A 9,242-nucleotide genomic window follows, 5' to 3' on the forward strand; every position below is an offset into this window, starting at 1 on the left:
CCCTCCTGTCTCTCCATCTCTGTATCTTGTACTCTGTCTGTTGCAGGCTCACCCCTGCTGTTCCCCCAGCTGACGGAGACATCCTTAGAGGCAGGCTCCCTGGCAGGGTTGTGTACCCAGCTCCCCTCCCCTCAGGTGCCCTCACCTCTCCTCTGCTACAGTTGGGAAACTGACTTCCTGGTGACCCAGGAGCCTTTCCTCCGGGTACCCTGTACCCTGACCTGGGTGATCTGGCATTTAGAGCCAGCTCTAGACACAGAACGGTGGGGGTTTGAGAGGCTGGGTGCACACACTGGGCTGGAGAGAAGTCCAGCCTCCAGGTAGCCCCTGCGTGGACGTGTGTGTGTGTGTGTGTGTGTGTGTGTGTGATGCTTTAAGGGCCTGACAATTGTGTGAGGCTTTGTGCAGTAATGTGGCTATGTGTGACATCGGGTGTGATATGCAAATGGGTTTGTGACAGTGTATTGGAGACTGAGATGTGAATGGGTTAGTGTATGTCAGTGGCCACACTTTGGAATGTTCTGTGACATTGCGTGTGTGCTCTTGTGACATTGTACAGTTCTGTAACAGACCCAGTGTGATACCGGCTTGTACAACTGAATGTGTGACTTTGGGTGATTCTGTGTGAGTGTGTGACATTGAGTGATTCTATGTGAGTGTGTCACTTTGGGTTTACAACACACGTGGCATTGCGTGACCCTGTGGCGAAACTGGGTGGTTCAATAAGTGTGTGACTTTGTGTCTGTGTGGCCATCATGGATGTGGGCTGGGACTGACCAGGGATTGTGTGTGTGTGTGATGTCTCCGTGTGACTATAGTGTGACCCTGTGATGCTGCCTGCATAACCCTGGGTGTGTGGTCATGGCTTTGTGTCAGTGTGCACCTGTGATCCTCTCAGTGTTGCTGACACTATTGCCTTGTGTGTCTGCCTCCAGCACTTCCTGGGTCTCCGCCCTGAAAGCCTCTCTAGGGAGAGAGTGGGGGATCTGACAGCCCCTCTCACCTGCAGCCTGTGCCCTCGCATGGCCCTGAGGCCCAGTCTGGATGGGGGAGCTGGCGTGGGGGCAGCAGGCGCAGTTCCCACGGCCGCTGCGGCCCCTCTCCCAGCCCCATCACCACCGGCTTCAACTCCACAGAATATCCTGGCAACCCCGGCCTCTTTGTTCTCTGAGGCCGCCAAAGGCCTCCCCCAACCCCAGCCTGCCCAGCGCCTGCCAGGCGCCCCCTCCCCCGACAGCAGCCAGTCTTGGCCTGACCTAGTCTCTAGCTGCCTTTATCCCCCACCCAGACTGAGGCGCCTGTCCCATGCCCTGGACCTGACTCAGGACTCCAGACGAGGCCTTTGACCCTCTGCTCTGAGCTTGCTGTGGTTGCGCTGTGCAGGAAGAAGGAAGAAGGATAGGTCCTGTGGCTGTACTGGGTGATTGTGGGCCAGGAGCTGGGCTGTCTATACGAGTACTTCCCCTTGGCCCAAGGCTGGTTGGAGGCCCAGGGTTGGTTTCAGTTTGTCCAGTAAGTTTACTTCTTTGGCCCCCAAAAGTCATCAGGACAGAAATTATTACCCATTTTATTGATAAGAAACTGAAGCCTAAAGAGGGTATGTGACTTCCCCAATAGCAAGAGCAAGATGGTAGCAGGGACCTGATTAGAACCCAGGCTCCTGGCTACCTTGAGAGAAAAACCAGGTACCTCCAAAAGAATGGAAAGGGGGCCTGGGAGTCTGGACACATGGGTCCCTGCTTATTTCTTGGTCACCATGTGTCAAAGCCATGTTTGTGTGTGTATGTGTGTGTCCTTGCTAGATGACCTTGGCCAGGTGCCCTTACCTCTCTGTGTTCCAAGAAAGAAGGACAACATAGCCAGGGGTTGTGGGGTGGTGAGCTTGACAGGGTGCTTTGCAGAGCCAAAGGTCACCTCACAGTTAGTAGTGCCAAGACCCACGCCATCTCCAACAGGGACAGATTCTGGCTCGGGGCCCCAGCCACCATTCCCAGGCTCAGCCCAGCTTTGTACTGCCACAAAAAAGGAGGCAGCGATGGCTACGTGGCTCGGCTGTAGTCAAGGCCACTTGGGTCTGACCTGATTGCAGCACAGGCTCCCACCGCCTCCCAGGTGCCAGAGATGGATGGATGGAGGTCACTGCACAGCCTGGCCCCAAGCCCCCCCCGCCCACCCGCAGCCCTGGGCTGACCAGCCACTGCTGAAGACAGTCAGCCAGGGTTAGGGGAGGGACAGGCAGCCACCAGCATGGTAATAACCCAGACCTTGGCCCTAACGTCCTGCAGGCATGGCACAGAGAGGCCCAGCTGTCCCCTAGGGTCACACAGCCCTGCAGGGAGTCCTGTCCCCAGAGGCCCACGTCTCCCTTGAGGGCTGTTCCTGCCACGCAGGAGTAGAGAATGGCTGGAGAGGGTGGTGGAGGTGCAGGAGGGTCCCCTGAGGCTGCCGGCCAGGCTGCCAGTGCAGACACTTTCATCTCTTTCTGCCTGTCGACCTGCCATCTCTCAGCGGCATTAAATTCCCCTCCTGCCGGAGAACAAGGGCTGCCTCAGATTCCAAGCAGCAGGGTGTGAAGATAGGGCGGGCCCAGAGGAGGTGAGCCAGGTCCTCCAGGGCTCCAGGCCTGGGTGCAAAGCGGCTGGACTCTCGGGGCACAGCTGAGGGGTCCAGGTGGCCGCCTACCACAGCCTCCCAGTGGTTCGTCAGATGCTGCTTCGTTTCCTGTTGCCATCTCCCACCTGTATGATGCCTTCCTCCCGCCTTCGGAGCTTTCTTGTCCCTTGCAAGCTGGGTCAAGTGTCCCTTGCCCCCCGCCCCCCACCCCCAGCCCATCACAACACTGGTCATTCTTGGTGACATCACCTGGCCTCAGGGCTATGGTCTGCAGCTCAGTAAGGGCAGCGCTGGCACCCAACACATGGAAGGGGTAGGAAACATCTGTGGGCTGAGGAAACACATTCTCTCCTCTTTCTGGACATTATTTTTCTCTCACGCATTTCCAGCCTAACTGGGGAGCTGTCCACAGGTAAGGGAAACTTACTACAAAGAGCCTCCTTTCTCCAGTCCCTGGAGCCTCCGTACCCCTTGGCTAGAGACCTTAAACAAGATCCTTCTGCTTCAAGGGATAGAGCCTGTGGCCTGTGCACCAGGGACTGGGCCATTCCATTGCACTGACACACTCACAGCAACCTATGAGGGGGGCTTTAGGCAGTTCTCTCCATTTGACAGATAAGAAAATTAAGGCTCAGAGAGGTAGCGAGACATACAAGGTCACACAGCCAGGTTCGTCTGCTTTTGGAAGCTAGCCCTTAAGCACCTGGCCATGCTGCAGGCTTTGGCTGGAAGGACCCCCTCCCCAATCCCACAAGCTGCCTGTGATCGTGCCCAGATGTGGGATTAGGGTTAAGTATTACTTACTTCCTTAAACTTGTCTGCACTTCTTTTTGTTTGTTTTTTTTTTTTTTTTTACCTTTGCTATTCAAATCGGAATACCTAATTTATTAATAAATTTATTTAAGTTATTTAACCAAATGTTCTCAAGCCCAGAAAGATCTGGAAACAAAGGGCACAGTATGGAGCAAGGATAGGGGATTAGGGGGTAACCTAGGATCACCGCCCCCTCCCCTGCAATGACAGGGCGTGGGTATTTCGGGGGCCCGAAGTGGGTACAGCCTGAATCCACAAAGGCTCCTGCCCACCGCTCCCCCTGGTGTCTTCCCACCAGGCTCCCAGCCCCTCTTCCAGCTTTGAGGCCTGCCTGGGAGGGGCACCCCCTGTGGCTGTTTTGGCTCTGCAGCAGTGGGTCCACAGGCAGCTGCTGGGAGTCTTGGGGAGCGGCTGCAAGGGTGAGGGCGAGCAGTGGCCGCTGCTGCTGATAAGGCGACGGAAGCCTCAGGAGCGAGGACGCAGTGAAGCCATGGAAACACGGCTGAGGTGTGAGGCTGGCTCAGCCGCTTCCCCCAGGTGGCCACCTCCCAGGCCTGGCGGGGCCCCGTGAGACAGGTCCTGCCACTGGCTGCCTCGCTCCCTGCCCTCCTGGGGGCCAGGTCTGGGCTGCTGACTGGGCTAGCTTGGTGTCACCCAGCCATCTCCCCAGGGCCAGGCTGGGGTCAACCCTGGGTCTGAGTAGGGAGGGCTGAGGACAGTGGCAGGGGCTTTCTGAGTTCTCAGGCCCCAAAGCCCCCTTAGCCTGGTCAATCCCTCCCCTTCTACCACCTACTCCTTTCCTATAAATATGTGTGCATTATTTACCTTAAGCATTTTGATAAATCATAATAGCAGAGACATCTGCTGTCAAAACTGCAAACTGCATTTGGGGCTCAGCTGGTGAACGATGAGGGCTAGAGGCCAGGGATATAAGGGCTCTGATGGTCTGGGGGAAAAAATAGGGATGACCCCACCCCTCATCCAGGGCTGGGCCTTGAAGGGGACCCAGGCCCCATCCTTTGGGACCCCTCCTCACCAGCCACTTAATCACAAAACCCTCCCAAGGAAGCTATCCACCACCCCCCAACTGTGTTCCCTCCTTCCTGCCTCCCTCTGCCTCAGAATTAATGCAGCAGTGACAGCGGCTGAGAAGTCCCCCAGAGCGGAGATTAACTCCCAGGGCAGCGCGGGCGGGGTTGGCCATGGGAGGCTTGGGGGTGGGGGGTCTGACGCACAGGCCTGGCAAGATTAATCACCCTGCAGCCGGCCTCATCACGAGGGCGCCCAGAGCTCCGGGCCCCCACCCCGAGGAGGGGTGCTGGGTCGAATGTCAGGAGTCTGCTCTGCCTCCCGCAGCCCTCATGGCCCCCAGTCCAACTCGTGGGAGGATTTTGGGAGCTGAGTTTCCTTCTCTTCCATTTTGCTGGCCCTCAGGGACCCTAAGGACCGAGCAGCAATCCTGTGGTCTCATTCCCTCCCCCAGTTTCTGGCCTGGCTCAGCAGCCCTGCAATGGGGGAGGCTCTGACCCTTGCCTCCCTGCCTACTTCTTGCTGTCCCCACTGGCCCCGCTCCCATGGCTCTCCGAGACTGCCAGTTCCCTAACATAGAGCTAGAGGTGGGGGGCACTGAATGAGGTCCCTGGACCTGCTGTATTTATTTGGGGGACTCAAAGAGATGTGTGATGGATCCGATGGCTCTGGGCCTGCTATCCAGCCAGCCCTCTTGAACTGTCCTGGGGGGCTTGTGGAGATGGTGGAGAGAGATAAAGAGTGAGTGGGCAGATACAGATGAGGCTACTGGGTGAGCACTGGGGTCAGTACCTGGGTACTGGCCTTTGTCAGCCAGTCACTCACTTAGAAAGTCTTTGAGGGGTTGCAGCAAGTGGAATTGAGCTTAGACATGAGAATAAGGTTCCCCAGGCAGGTGGGACCTAAGAGAGGCTGAGCTGTTTTGCATAGAAGACTTCTAAGGTCAGAGTTGGCCTTGACTCTGTAAGTGAGAGCTGGAGTACCCTCTTCTACGCACCCACTGCCCTAAGTGCTCCCATCACAATCCTGCTGGGGTCACACTGGGTGAACTCACCTGTTCACTTGCTGATCTTCTGAACTAGAAGGAGCACTCCTGGAGGGAGGGGCTTGTCTGCCTGGCAAATGCCAAATGCTCAATAATGTTGAATCAATGGATGAATTGAAGGAGGACATGGGTTGGCCTGTTGTATATGAGGGGCTGGGGAAAGAACTGTTAGGTCTGAGCTTGGGGAGCCCAGCTGCAGGGCCACAGGCTGGCGAGTGCCAAGAGGAGGCCCCAAGAAGTTCCAAGAGAAAAGGGGTTCTGGAGCCAGGCACCAAGTGGACATTCACAGGCTATGTGACCTACAAAGGCTTTCCTTTCTGGTCCTCAGTTTACTCATCAGCAAGTAACATTGCTTTTCAGATATCCTATGAAGGTGGAATGAGAAATCCTGTGTGAGGTCCCTGTGAGCTCTCTAGCCTTGTACCCCTTGGTAGGCAAGAGATTTGAATGCATGGGAAGAGCCAAGAAGGCTTCTTGGAGGAGGTGAGTGAAGCTGAGCCTCGAAGTACCATGCTGCCTATCTAGGAGGCTTGGAGACTGGTACTTCTGGGGCAGTGAGGAGACCACACTGGAGAGAGCCCAGGGGACGATGGGCCAATCTCAAGATCCAAGACAAATGGGTATATTTTGTCTTGGGGACAGTGGGAGCCAATGATGGTTCTGGAACCTTTGGCCTTTAGGCTTTGGAGGGGCTAACATGTATCTGGAGTGAAGCCTTTAGTCAATCTGGGTATGTGGGGCAACTTCCCAACCCCACTCTGGGGCCCTGAGACTGAGGTAGGAAGTCAGCTGGAGGCTGATTCCTGACATATCTCTTTCCAGAGGAACCAAAACATATCCCATGTTAAAAAGTGGAGGGCTGGGCCAGGCACGGTGGCTCATGCATGTATCCCAGCACTTTGGGAGGCCAAGGTGGGCAGATCACCTGACGTCAAGAGTTCTTGACCAGCCGGCCAACATGATGAAACCCCATCTCTACTGAAAATACAAAACTTAGCCAGGCGTGCTAGTGCACGCCTGTAATCCCAGCTACTCAGGAGGCTGAGGCAAGAGAATCTCTTGAACCCAGGAGATGGAGGTTGCAGTGAGCCGAGATCATGCCACTGCACTCCAGCCTGGGCGACAGAGCAAGACTCTGTCTCAAAAATAAAGTGAGGGGCTAGGCTTGATCACAAGTAATCTGTTAGTGTGGGGGCCTTGAATACTCATTACAGGATGGGGAATCCAAGTCACAGAATGGCCAGGCCGGTCAGAGAGCTTCGGGACCCACACCCTTCCTGGAGGTGGGGATAAGGGGACATCTGGCCTCATGCCTAGCCTAGAAGCAGCAGAGTCCTGGGCTGGGAGGCAGGGGGATAGGATTTCCATCCAAGCCCTACCCATAGCTGGATTCATGATCACATGACCAAAGGCATAGCCAGCCCTTCCTGAGCCTAGCTTTCCCAATTAGTGCAATGGACCTTCCAGTATCAATCAGCCACGGTTCTAGACCTTTTCTGGGGGTCCAAGACTCAGGAGGGAGCTGCAATTTGGGGGTCCTTCACTGTAGCCCCTCCCCCACCCACATGCTGGGCCCCTTCCCTTCTCCTGCTCTTCCACCCATACTCCCCTCACCCCTGACCCTGCGGCCAGTAGCCTCTGCTGCTGTCATCCGTTGTCATGGGAACCTTGCAGCGCTGACCTGATGCAGGCGAGAGCTGGCCTGGAGCTCCTAGCAAGGGAAGCTGAGGTTAGCAGGGGGCAGATGGGGGCACCTGTCCCTGCCAGCTTAGCTGGGTGCTGACACACCCCCAAGGGAATGGGGCATTGAAAGGACGGCCTGGATGGGTGTGGGCAGGGGTGCAGGGGGTCAGGGCCTGACTGCCCCCAGTCATTGGGGTGCCTGCTCCTTTTCAGACCCACCCCCACCCAACCCGGCTCCAGGCTGCTGGTGGGAGGGAGGGGTGGTGGGGACCTTCCCATTTCCCTCACTGTCGATGGGAGCTCAGAGCCCTGAGCTCAGCTCATTCTCGAGACTAAAAATACCAGGGAGGCAGCAGCAGCAGCTCCCCCAACACCCTGTCCACTGCCGCCCCACTCCCAGTAATAGACACACACACACACACACACACACACACACACACACACACACACACACACACACCAAGCCCAGCCTGGACCAGATACCAAGGTGCTACTTAACCATACTGTGCCGTGGTCCATGGAGATTCCCAAAGTCCTGGCCCTGTGTGAGACCCAGATCTGGGGTCAACTTCCACCTCTGACCCCAATTTGCCATGTGATTGTGGGGTAGTCCTCTGGCTTCTCTGGGCCTGGTTTCCCCTTTTTTTGTGTACTAAGGGAGCTACATGGAAGAGGGGAGGCTCAGGAATGGAGTAGAGGGTCAGGGCCTTAGCTGCCCCATCTCATTTAATTACTGGAGCAGTCCTGACAGCTCCCTGAAGTATGTATTGAGTCAGAATCTGCTTTTCCTAGCTGAGTACACTGAGGCCAGAGATGGTGGCTCAAGGGATGCTACTCCAGGCCTTTGAGCTCCAGGTGGCCCTCTCCTGCCCTGCAGTGGCCAACTGAGCTACTGAGACCTCCAGGCATTTGTTGAAAAATAGATCTGTGCCCCACAGTGGGGCAGGAGGTTAGTGGCTTCAAATCTCAGAGAAGTTCCTGGTTCTGTGTGCATGACTGGGAATGGGGTGGGGAGGCCGTACTGCCCTCTGCCCAGGGTCTGGGTGAAGCTTGAGGTGAGTGTTGACAATACCTGTCTGCCAGCTGCTTGGCCAAGGCCAGGGTGAGGGTCCACACTGACCATCCAGGATGGGTGTGGTTGAGATACAGATGAGTATCCACACTGTTCATTTGGCCAAGGCCTGGCTCTGTGTGAGACCCATATTGTTCATCTACCTGGGCTTGACCAAGGCTGGGGTGAGTGTCCATGTTACCTGCCTGCCCAGCCTGGCCGGGGCTGGGTTGAGGGTTTACACTGCCGGGTTGGAGATAAGGTCAAGATGATTAAACACACCGTCCATTTGTCCTGGGCCTGAGTCTTCTTTCCACCAGTTCTGGGCTCAGGATTTTATTTTGGGTTTCATATTCTCTCTTCTTTCCTGGAAATTAGAATCATCTTGTCTGCTCATTATTTCTGATTTAGAGGAGGCCCAGTTTCATCTAGGGGCCAATGGGAGAAAGATGGGAGCCCCTTGCCATTTCTGGGACCCTCCAGGAGGAACCAGGGAAAATCCATTATAGAAATCACAGCCACTGGGCACTGAGAAGCCTGGAAAGCCAGACCCTGGCCTCTGGGATGCCTGAGAGATCCACTGCTGTGGGATCTGAGTCACTGAGTTCCTACACTTCTCCCCACTAGCCCTGTCACCCAATTCCACTGACATCTTGAGAACAACAAGACATACTTCTCCCACAGACCCAAGGCCTCACAGTTTGAAGCCAGTATCTGCAGGACCAGAGTCTGGATTTTCTGAGGGGGGCCAACCAATACTGCAGTGCAGACAGTGGACTTTGTGCCCCACACCCTAATTTTGCAATGCCAGCTCTTCCCTTCAGCTGTCATGTGTGACCCTGGGCAAGACACTTCATTCTCCTGGTTCTCAGTTTTTCCATCTGTAAAACAGGTGTTTATACCTTACCTGTTGGTAAAGGTTGGGACAAGGATTAAATGAGATAGTCCCATAAAGTGTCTGGCAGAGTAATAATTCTTTCTGGAGGCTAGCAGGGAAGGGGCATGCTC

The sequence above is a fragment of the Pan paniscus genome, chromosome 4 (assembly GCF_029289425.2).
Source record: "Pan paniscus chromosome 4, NHGRI_mPanPan1-v2.0_pri, whole genome shotgun sequence".
In the NCBI taxonomy this organism is placed as follows: domain Eukaryota; kingdom Metazoa; phylum Chordata; class Mammalia; order Primates; family Hominidae; genus Pan; species Pan paniscus.